Source organism: Mustela erminea, chromosome 2, assembly GCF_009829155.1.
Source record: "Mustela erminea isolate mMusErm1 chromosome 2, mMusErm1.Pri, whole genome shotgun sequence".
Taxonomy (NCBI): Eukaryota; Metazoa; Chordata; class Mammalia; order Carnivora; family Mustelidae; genus Mustela; species Mustela erminea.
The window spans coordinates 22,203,234-22,214,947 of record NC_045615.1 but is presented as its reverse complement, the minus strand read 5'-3'; positions in this window follow the sequence as shown (position 1 = coordinate 22,214,947).

The window sequence follows — 11,714 nt, the reverse complement described above, 5'->3', positions numbered from 1 at the left end:
ATCTACAAAGAAATTCTAGAGTGAAAGAGGAATAATTGAGCCCTCAGCACCTGTCAGGTGGTACCAATAGTTTACACAAATATATATATGCACAAGCATAAAGCAGTGTATGTTCTAGAAATTCAGTCATATGGACTGAAGTGCTAGAAGGGTTTTCATTTTATTTCATTTGGACATAGAATATGGCTCTTCTTATTTGCATACTTCTATTTAATATTAAATTCTCCATAGCCATAAAATTGCATACTGTATGTACATTGTAGCAAAATATATTGTATTTTACTTTTGAGCACCCATGTGTTAATAGTTACTAGAACTATTTGAAACAGTGGATGCACCATTGACAAATCATACACACACACACACACACACACACACACACACTGGATTGAGCACAATTATTGAAAAGTTCACCATCTATTGCTGTTTTAGTTTGACAGACTGACACTTAGGTGCACACAGCATACACAAGTATGTGCATGCACACACATACACACACATGCACACACATCCACCACCCATTCTTAATGAATCACATTAGGAGAAATCCTGTGTGCAACAAATGGCTCTCTTGTGCAGTGGTTTCCAAATGTAGGTGGTCAGAATTCTACCTAATAGGTCTGAGAGGAGCCTGGTTAGGGACTACTGGCTCAGAGTGTCTTCTGGCTGTAGGCTAATTAATAGCAACCCTATTAAACAGGAAATTCTATAGAATTACCAGAAAATATCAGCTACTACAAAAATAAAGTTTAAACAATAGCTTCAAGAGTCAAACAATAGCTTTACTCTCTTCCTGACTACATAAATATTTTGAGGTAACTTATCCCTTCTAAAGTGCTGTTTATAAATAGTATAAGAGCTTATACTCAGGTTGACAGACCTAGAGATCATCTGTATGCTCATTTTATAGATGAGGGAATAAAGTTCTAGAGACTTTTGAAATGAACACATGTTTTGGGTATCAAGCTGACCATAATATATCCTAGAACTGAGCTTCTTCAAATATACACAAGTCTGCTTATATCTAAAAGAAGGAATGTTCTTTATATCCAGTGAAAATCAGCCATAGCTCCTCCACCACTTACCAGATTCAAGAGCTGTTATAGGATGAGTATACATTAATAGGAAAGCTCTCCTTTTTACACTCCTGTTATATAGAAAGTTCTAAAAAGAACACTTGTAAAGTATTATTCCTTTAAAAACTATATTGCTTTAATCAATCAGATTATACATTTATCACTTTCCTTTTGCTAACAGAAGAAAAACACCTAGTTAGAATTGTTCTTTCTAGAAGATCTTAATATAGAAGTTTTGGAGTTGAAGACTCTTTTTTATACTATCTGGATTGCATTTTTACATAACACTATTTTTAGAACAGCATAGTATTCTATAGTCTGCTAGGTATTTAAATCATCTTTCAACAGATGTCATTTTAAAAGTCATAATTTTGTATACATTATCTCATCTGATCCCCCCTCACACATAAAACCTTTGAAGTAGGATGATATTTTAAACTTCATATTTGCAGATGAGCAAACTGGAATTTCACAAAGCTAAAGAAAGTTAAACCAAGAGACTTTCAGAAATGAATAAATTATCAAGGCCTACACCAGAATCACTTGAGGGAAGGGACAATTAAATTCAGATTCCTAGGCACTCCCCCCAACATTTCTGAATCAGAATCTCTGGGAGCAGAGCTCAGGAACCACTGAGATAATCTAATCATTTTTAACTGTTTTCTAAGTCCTAGGATTCTGCAGGGACAGTTCAGAGACTGCTATAAGAGTGAAGAGAAAGCTTAATTAGTATCCCAACTCAGCCTTAAGTTTTATAAGTAATAGGTTTCCACTTACAAACTCATTGGAAGAAAAATGGAATGGGTGTTCTGCTGTTTAAAAAGAAAAAAAAGAAAGCAAAGCACCTGCATTTTTCAGATGAAGACTTCAGTCCCATGAAGGCCCAAGGTCAAACAGCTTGTCAGGACAAAACCGGGTTCTGACACTCTGATGCCGGTTCCAAGGTTTTTCTATTACACCACAGTGAATCTTCCTGCTATAGAAATGTTCCTGGGTCAGAGTCTCTACTATTGCAGTTGCATTCATATAAATACAAAATTAACAGTTCAATGGAGCTTTTTCAAACTATAATATTATGGTTTCCACATGAACCACTTGGTTAACCAGGCAGACTGTAGAAACTTAAAAGCAGGTAGACTAGGACTTGAAGGTTTGGATCCCTGACCTCCACTGCTCCACTGATGGAAGCCTCCTACTCTAGAAGGAGCTTGGTCTCCTCTCTCTCTCTCCAGTCTCCTATTTCCCTTGCAACTCCACATCTTTGAAAGCACAAAGTGGAAAGGGCAGGACCTTTTCTTCTTAATCTCCTGCATTCATTTCCTACAACCTGTTTGGAACAACATGATGCATGAGTTCCAGTTGCATAGTCACAATTACACCAGAGACGAGTACTGTTCAGGTTAAAAACAAACAAACAAACAAACAAATACCATGCATTGTCTACCCCACCCAAAACCCAATGAAACCATAAATAGAAACTCCTTAGATGTTGTGATGTGTAGCAACTGGATATTTTGAGATTTATGCAATATGTCGGGATTATATAAAAATACTGTAATACACTACATGTCCTCATTGGCACCTACCTAAAACCAGCTGCATCATAGTAGAAATCACTGCAACCTGTTGGTGGAGATGTTTTGTTCTCCATGGATAAGGTAGAGATGAACAGTCACAATGTACAGGGAGGTCAGAGAGATTGCAATAACCTAGTACATATTGAAGTCAGGAGGGAGTTGAGGCTTCACATACTGAAGGAATCTGTTAGAAGGGAGAAAGGAGGCAGAACAGACACCGAGTAAATAGCTAAGACTGGTATGGATGAATGAGATCAAGAAGGAGCAGTTCAGTTCTCAATGACTTTCCTCTTCTGATTCTAGACCACAGGTGTCCCAGTAAGCCGCCATTGCTTGGGTTTTAGAGCAATTCTCTGTTCCTTTCAATCAAAGCAAAAATGCCTAACTAAATACTCAGCAAGAAAAAGGAAATAGCAGAAAACATTGAATTTGTGTTTTATTTCAGAAAGAACATTTAATTTGAAAACTCCAGACTTTACAGCATTCAAATAATATCCACGCAAATATAAGTTTGTGTGCGTGGTTCTGTTATGGTATGTATTTGCAATGTTCTTAAAAGAAAAATTGGGGCTAGCTGATACAAGAAATCTGGGGCTATAATGTTTATTGGTACTTTCAATTAATACATTAAAAATTAAATGGCTCAACATTTTTAAATTATTCAACTATTCTATGATTTTCTTCCATTTAAATGAAGAATTTAATTTAAAGAAAGTTACCAATTCAGCAAGTTGAGAGTTAAATGAAAGCTAAGAAGTTTGTGAGTTTTTACTATTTTTTCTTCTATAACTTTCTACTAATCTGATGTATTTCAAAAAAGAGTCTGCCCAAATTTTTCAAAATAAAATTACCTCCATCTTCAACCATGCTTTTTTCAAGCATGGATAATTTAAATCTAAAAGAGATTATTTCAAAAGCTTTGAATGACTGAAAGGAATGGCTTATAATGAAAATTACTTTTTCCTTCTTACACAGCATTGTATTGTAATATGGAATTCTTACTACTCAAATGAAGCTATTTCCTCATATACTCCTACACAAAATAGACTCTAAATAGGAGCCATTATGGTTCCAGGGACTGAGCAGGCGCAGGAGTCTACTTCTAACATCCTACATGACCTAGACCATAGTCACCTAATCCACCTAGTTCTCTGTTTATTTCTCTGGAAAACATGAAACTAGGTTAAATCACTTGCCCTTGATGACATTAGATTGATATTTGCTTTTTTTAAAAAATTTTATGGAAGCTTCTCTAAGATGAAAGCAACACTACATATATTGTGCAGAGTAGCTAAGTTTTGTAATTAACTGCATTCATTTTCTCTAACATGAGCATAGTAGGAGCAACCTGCTTGAAGAACCACTAGAAAATGATACTCTACCTATTAAGGACTACTTTACTAAATAATCTCTAAGATCACTTTCTGCACAAAAATTTTATGATTCTAATTCTAAATTGACTAGGTGCACTGTTGCTGTTCCTAACAAGTGATACATGAGGTAGAAATTACAGTTTTGATCCACTGAATGTTACAGCAAAGATTTTCCATAGCTGATAAGATGGCAAATAGCATGCTTGATGGCTCTCCCACCTGAACATTAACCTAGAGATACACCAACATACAATATAAATGGGGTAGAGTGTAGAGTTGTAATGATAAAACAGAAGTAGTTGTAGGTATTCAAGTAGTCATTTAGTTCAGGAAGAGATAAGATTCAGAAACTTAAAAACAAATAAGAAAAATAAATTTAGGGATGAGCCCTAATAGGAGTAATCTCTCAAAGAATAAAAACAGGGGTCTGGGTGGCTCAGTGCATTAAAGCCCCTTCCTTTCGGCTCAGATCATGATCCCAGGGTCCTGGGATCCAGCCCCACATTGGGCTCTGCCCAGCAGGAAGTCTGCTTCCCTTTCTCTTTCTCTGCCTGCTTCTCTGCCTACTTGTGATCTCTGTCTGTCAAATAAATAAATAAAATCTTAAAAAAAAGAATAAAGATAAAAGTATAATCTTAAAAAAAATGCAATAGCTAGAAGACAAGAAAGGAAGTTTTAAAAAGAAGCAAACATAGAAATGCAAAATAATGTGGAAGAACTTCTATTTTTCGCAATGACTATAATAAATATAAAATGCTAAAAATCACAGATCAAAGGACTTTAAGATTGCACCAAAAAAATAAGACCCAGTAGTACATCCAATATAGTAGGCATACTCAGCAGGGGGTTATTAAAATGCTGAAATAATAGAATGGTTAGGGAAGGAGGGAATAAATCAAATAAAAATGTTAGATATAAGCTGAAATTTGTTTCAACTCTGACATGTAATGTCCTGTCCTCATAACAACAGAAAGTTGAACAAACAGAAATCAATGACATTTCTTAAATCCAAGATCTACGTTTGCAGGGCAAACTGCTACCTCAAAATCTAGAGAGAATGGTAAACCCAGAGAGTCAAAAACAAGATCTACTCACCTGGAATAGAAGTTGCTGAGACCTCAAACTAGTTAGACATTTACATGGCAATTTTGATGAATTGCTGGAGTCCCATTGTATGCTAACTTAAGAATGAAAAAATATTAAGGCCACGTGGTCTTTATCTCCAGGAACCCCATGAGGTTCTTAAGATAAAAACCCAAGAAAATCGTCTTGTGGCTCTAGCTGGGAAAGGAGAAAAGTAATCCTTGGTAAATATGCACAGAGCCTTCTCTATTAAAATAAAAGCCTACTCTTTGGGAAGAAATTCTTTACCACAGTCTGTGCAATAGTTGTGGGGGAAAGGATGTCTCTCTCATTCCAACCCCCTCTAGTCTTCCTGTCTCACTTAAGGAGGGAGTTGCAGAGCTATACAAGAAAACATGCTTTGAAGGTCACAAAAGACACTAGCTTACCAAAAGGCTGAGACTTAACTGGAATATTATAAAACACTCTCTCACTCCCATACCTTATAACAATACTAATCTGGTTTCAGTATGAACATAAATTAAAACTGGAAGAGCTGCAAGAAACAGACTGTTTTGGTTTTTTTTTTACATGATTATCTTAAAAAATTAAAAACAGAGCTACCCTCTGATTCTGTAACTTGCACTACTGGGTATTTACCCCAACGATACAGATGAAGTGAGAAGAAGGGCCATCTGTACCCCAATATTCATACCAGCAATGGCCACAGTCACCAAACTGTGGAAAGAACCAAGATGCCCTTCAATAGATGAATAGATAAAGAAGATATGGTCCATATATACAATGGAATATTATGCCTCCATCAGAAAGGATGAATACCCAACATTTGTAGCAACATGGATGGGACTGGAGGAGTTTATTCTGATGAAATAAGTCAAGCAGAGAGAGTCAATTATCATATGGTTTCACTTAGTTGTGAAGCATAAGGAATAACATGGAGGGCATTGGAAGAAGGAGAGGAGAAGTCAGTTGGGGGAAATCAGCAGGGGAGACAAACAATGAGTGGCTGTGAACACTGAGAAACAAACTGAGGTTTTGGAGGGGAGGGGGTGGGAGGTTGGGTGAGCTAGTGGTGGGTATTATGGAGGGTATGTATTGCATGGAACACTGGTGTGGTACATAAACAATGAATCTTTGGATACTAAAAATAATAAAATAAACAAAAATACAGAAATAAAATACAAAAAAGGGAAAAAGAAACAGACTCTTTCTGAGGGAGAATACGCAAGTAAACCAAAATTAAAGAAAGGAGACAAAAAAAAATCAAGATAGTTAAGTGATTTGAAGCCTCTGACACCTATAGCTACAGAACACATTGAACAAATCCCAACTCTTACCCAGATGAGCATATATTATTAGAGGCCTATTTTCCTCAGTTTCTGTAACCACTTACACGTCTATTTTCCAACAACAACAAAAAAATTACAAAGCATACCAAAAGATAAGATAAAACAAAACAAAACAAAAAAAAAGCTACAAAGAGATGAGCAATTTTTGAAACAAGACTGAGATATGACACAGATTTTAGAATTATCTGAAGAGCATTTAAATTGTGTTTAATATGTAAAGGGATTTAATGGAAAAAGTAAAAAACATATAAGAACAGATGGATAATGCAAATAGAGAGGTGAAAATTCTCAGAAAAAAATCAAAAGTTAATGCTGGAGGCTCGAAACTTTCTTAATGGACCCATCAATAGACTAGGCACAGCTAAAGGAAGAATCAGTGAGCTTAAATATATGTTAATAGACACTCTACAAACTAAAGTGCAAAAAAAGCAAAATAACAAAAATAGTAAAATATCCAAGAGCTTTGGAAATTTTTGAAAGAAGTTGGATTACAAGAAAGAGAACAAAAACAGAGTACAAGAAATATTTGAAGCAATGAGGGCTGAGAACTTTCTAAAATTAGTGACAGTTACCAAACCATATACCTAAGATGCTCAGAAAACACAAAGTAAAATAAGTACCAAAAAAATAAAAATAAAACATACCCATACATTGCATATTGAATTACAGAAAACCAAAGACAGAAAAATCTTGAAAAAAGCCAGATTAAAGAAAAAACAAAAACAAAAACAAAAATGCTGTCTATGGAACAATAAGGATAAGAATTATAGCAGACTTCTTGCCAGAAATCATGCAAGCAAGAAGAGATTGAAGTAAGCATTTAAAGGGGGGGGGAATATATATATAAATATATAAATATAAATATAAATATATATATATATATATATATATATATATATATATATATATATATATATATCTCCACCAACCTAGGCTTCTATATTCAGTAAAATTGTGCTTCAGAAGGGAAGGAGAATTAAAGAGTTTTTCAAAGATTGAGGGACTTCATTGTCAGCATAGCTGTCCTGCAAGAAATGTTCAAAGATTTTTTTCAAGCTGAAAGAAGCCTGTATTTATATAAATAAAGGCCATCAAGGAAGAAATAAAGATATGATAGGATATTTTTATTTTTATTATTAGTTAATCTGAAAATAACTGTTTAAAGTAATAATAGCAACAATATGTTGAGTGGTTACAACATATATGAAAGTGAAATAGATGATTGCAATGTCAGGACAACAAAAGGTAAAGAAATACTGTTATGAGATACTTGTATTACATGGGGAGCAAAATAATTTTATCTGAAGGTGGAGTTACATTGGTTAAAAATGTATAATATGAATTCTAGGCAACCACTAAAAAACAACTTTTTAAGTATAATATATAAACTGAGAGAAGATAAAATGGAAACAGGTAAAATGTTCACTTAAAACTAGAAAAAGTCTAACAACAAATATAAAATAGTTAAAAACATAGCTTATATTAAATAGATCAATAATCACTTGAAATATGCAGGGTCCAGTTATACCAGTTAAATGACAGAGATTATCAGAGTGGCTAAAAAATAAGACCCAACTAGATAGTCTACAAGAAACCCACTTTAGATATGAAAGTAAATTAATAGCAGAGAAATAGAGAAAGAAAACTAACCAAAAGAAACCTGGAGTAGCTATATTAATTTCAGACAAGGCAGACTTCAAAATAAGGAAACTTATCAGATATAAAGAACAGAACTACATAATAGAAAAAAATTAATATTCCAAAAAGACTTAACAATCTTAAACACATATGTACCTAAACACAAAATGTCAAAATATGTGAGATAACAATTGATAGAACTGAAAGGAGAAATAGACACTGCCCACTTGTAGTTGGAGAAATCAACACCTCCCTTTCAATAATTGATAGATCAAGCAGGCAGAAAATCAATAAAGATATAGTTGACCTGAATAACACTATCAATCAAGTTGATCTAACTGACAATTGTAGTACACTCCATCCAATATCAGCAGATTACACATTCTTCTCAACCTTCCATGAAACACCAACATAAGCCACATTCTGGCCATAAAATCCACTTTAACAAATTGCAAAGAATAGAAATCATATAAGGTACACTCTCATACCACAATGGAATTAAGCTAAAAATCAAGGAAACATAACTGGAAGAGCTCCAAATATATGGAAATTAAACACATTACTTTAAAATAGCACTTGGGTAAAAAATAAATAAATAAATAAAAATAAAACCAAACGAACAAAAAAACCTCATGAGAAAATTTTAAATATTTCAAATTCAATGAAAATTCAATTTTTTATAAAAATGTGTGGAATGCAATAAAGGTAATGCTTAGAGAAAATGTATAACATTAAAGGCATATTTTTTTAATGACGAAAGATCTAAAATCAATAACCTTAGCTTTCATCATAGGGAAATAGAGAAAGATCATTTAAGCCTAAAGCAAACAGAAGAAAAGGAATGATAAAAACTGGAGCAGAATTGTATAAAATTGAAAACAAGAAAACAATGGAGAAAATCAATTAATTAAAAAACTGACTCATTGAAAAAAATCAATGAAGTTAATAAACCTCTGGCCAGCTTAACCAAGAAAAGAGAGAAGATAGGGGCGCCTGGGTGGCTCAGTGGGTTAAGCCACTGCCTTCGGCTCAGGTCATGATCTCAGGGTCCTGGGATCAAGTCCCGCATCGGGCTCTCTGCTCTGCAGGGAGCCTGCTTCCTTCTCTCCCTCTCTCTGCCTGCCTGTCTGCCTGCTTATGATCTCTGTCTGTCAAATAAATAAATAAAATCTTTAAAAAAAAAAAAAAAGAAAAGAAAAGAGAGAAGATACAAATTACTCATAACCAAAATGAAAACAGGATCAATACTGATCCCATCAGCATGGAAAGGATAGTAAAAAATATTATAACTCCATGACCAGCAATTTGATGATTTAGAAGAAATGGACCAATTTCTGCAGAAACACAAATAACTAAAACCCATAAGAGGAGAAGTAGGAAGCCTGAATAATCCTACATATATATTAAATACATTTAATTGATATTTAATAATCTTCCAAAGAAGAAAATACTTGGCCCAGATGATTTAACTGGTGAATTTTACCAAACATTTAAGGAAGAAATAATATTAATTCTCACAATCTTTTCCAGAAGATAGAAGCAGAGGGAATAGATCCTAATTCATTCTATGAGGCCACCATAACCCTACTATTAAAACCAGATACAAAAAAGAAAAAACAACAACAACAAAACCAGATACATACATTAAAGGCAAACAACAGAAAAATATCTTTCATAAACATAAACATGGATTAAAAATCCTTAACAAAATATTTCCAAACTTAACCAACAATGTATACAAAAAATTTATATACCACCAACAAATGGTATTTATTCCAGGCATACAAGGCTGTTTCGACATCTAAAAATCAACCAGTGTAATATACTATATCAACAGATTAAAGAAGAACAAGTATATGATCATATCAGAAATCCAACAGCTATACTATGACAAAAATTTTCAACAAAGGAAGAATAGAGGAAAATTTCCTCAATTTGATAAAGAATCTCTCTAAAACACCTATAGCTAACATGACAATTGATGATGAAAACTGAATCCTTTCCTCCTGAGATAAGAAACAATGCATGTTTATTCTCTTTTCCACTCCTATTCAACATTGTACTAAAGCTTGTAGCTAACGTGATAAAATAAGAAAAAAAAAAAGCCATATCAATTGGAAAAGGAAGAAATAAAACTGTCTCTATTCACAGATGATGTGTCTATATAGAAAATTCCAAAACTTAACAAAAAGAAAAAGCTCCTGAAATAAATAATAGAGCACAGCAAAGTCACAGGATACATGATTAATACAAAAAGATCTACAAAAAGATCAATGAGCAACTGGGATTTGGGATTTTTTAATACATTTATAATAGCACCCAACAAATTTAAATACTTAGGTATAAATCTAACAAAATATATGTAGGAATTATATATGGAAATATGGAAAACAACAAAATGCAAAACTACCAGTAAAATATAATCAAAGAAGACCTCTAAAAGGGCAAGATATTCTGTGTTTATAAATTTGAAGACTGATTAAGATGTCATTTCTTCACGATTTGATTTAGTGCAATCCCAATTAAAATCTCAAAAAAAAAATCTCATAAGCTATTTCCTAAAGAATATACAAAAAAATTCTAAAATTTATAAGGTAAGACAAAGAATGGCAAGTGGTGAAGTTTCTCCCTGTGAGAGTGAGAGGTTACAAATAAGCAAGAGGGAAATTCTAGAATTATCACGTGGTAATGAATTAGAATTGAAGACATAAACATGATCTCATATTTAGCTTTATATAGATACAAATGGTAACATACATATGGAACATTTATAGATATATGTGTACATAGTTAATATATACACATATTTCTTTGTTCTGTTAGCTGAGAGGGCCAAGAAGAAATGACAGCCATTAACAACAAGAAGGCATGTGTTGTGGTGAGCACTGGGTGTTATATGCAACTATGAATTACTGAACTCTATATCTGAAACTAATGAGGTATATGTATACTACATGTTGGCTAACTGAATTTAAATTAAAAAATAAAAAGAACATCTAGCACCCAAACTTTGGTTTCTAATACCGTTCTCCAATAAAAGAAACCAGAGTTCCTTGGAGAAATGACTGATTCTAGGACTGGAGCACAAAATAAGCAAGATGAGTCTGAAGTATCTTATAGTACTAGGAATTAAAAAGTGGTTTTCTAAAATTTTTTTATTTTATTTTTTATTATGCTCAATTGGCCAACACGTTGTACATCATTAGTTTTTGAAGTAATGTTCAGCGATCCGTTAGTTGCATATAACACCCAGTGCTCATCACAATATGTGCCTTCCTTAATACCCATCAACAAGTTACCCCATTCACTGGCCCCCACCTTTCTCTAACCCTCAGTTTGGTTCCTGGAGTCTAGAGTTTCTCATGGTTTACATCCCTCTGTGATTTCTTCCCATTCAGTTTTCCCTCCCTTCCCGTCACCCTCTGCAGTATTCCTTATGGTTCTCATATGAGTGACACCATACAATCATTGTCTTTCTCTACTTATTTTATTTAGCATAATCCCCTTCAGTTCCATCCATGTCGATGCAAATGTTGGGTCCATTCTTTTATACCATACACAAAGATAAACTCAAAATGGATGAAAGACTTAAGTGTAAGACAGGCATCCATCAAAATC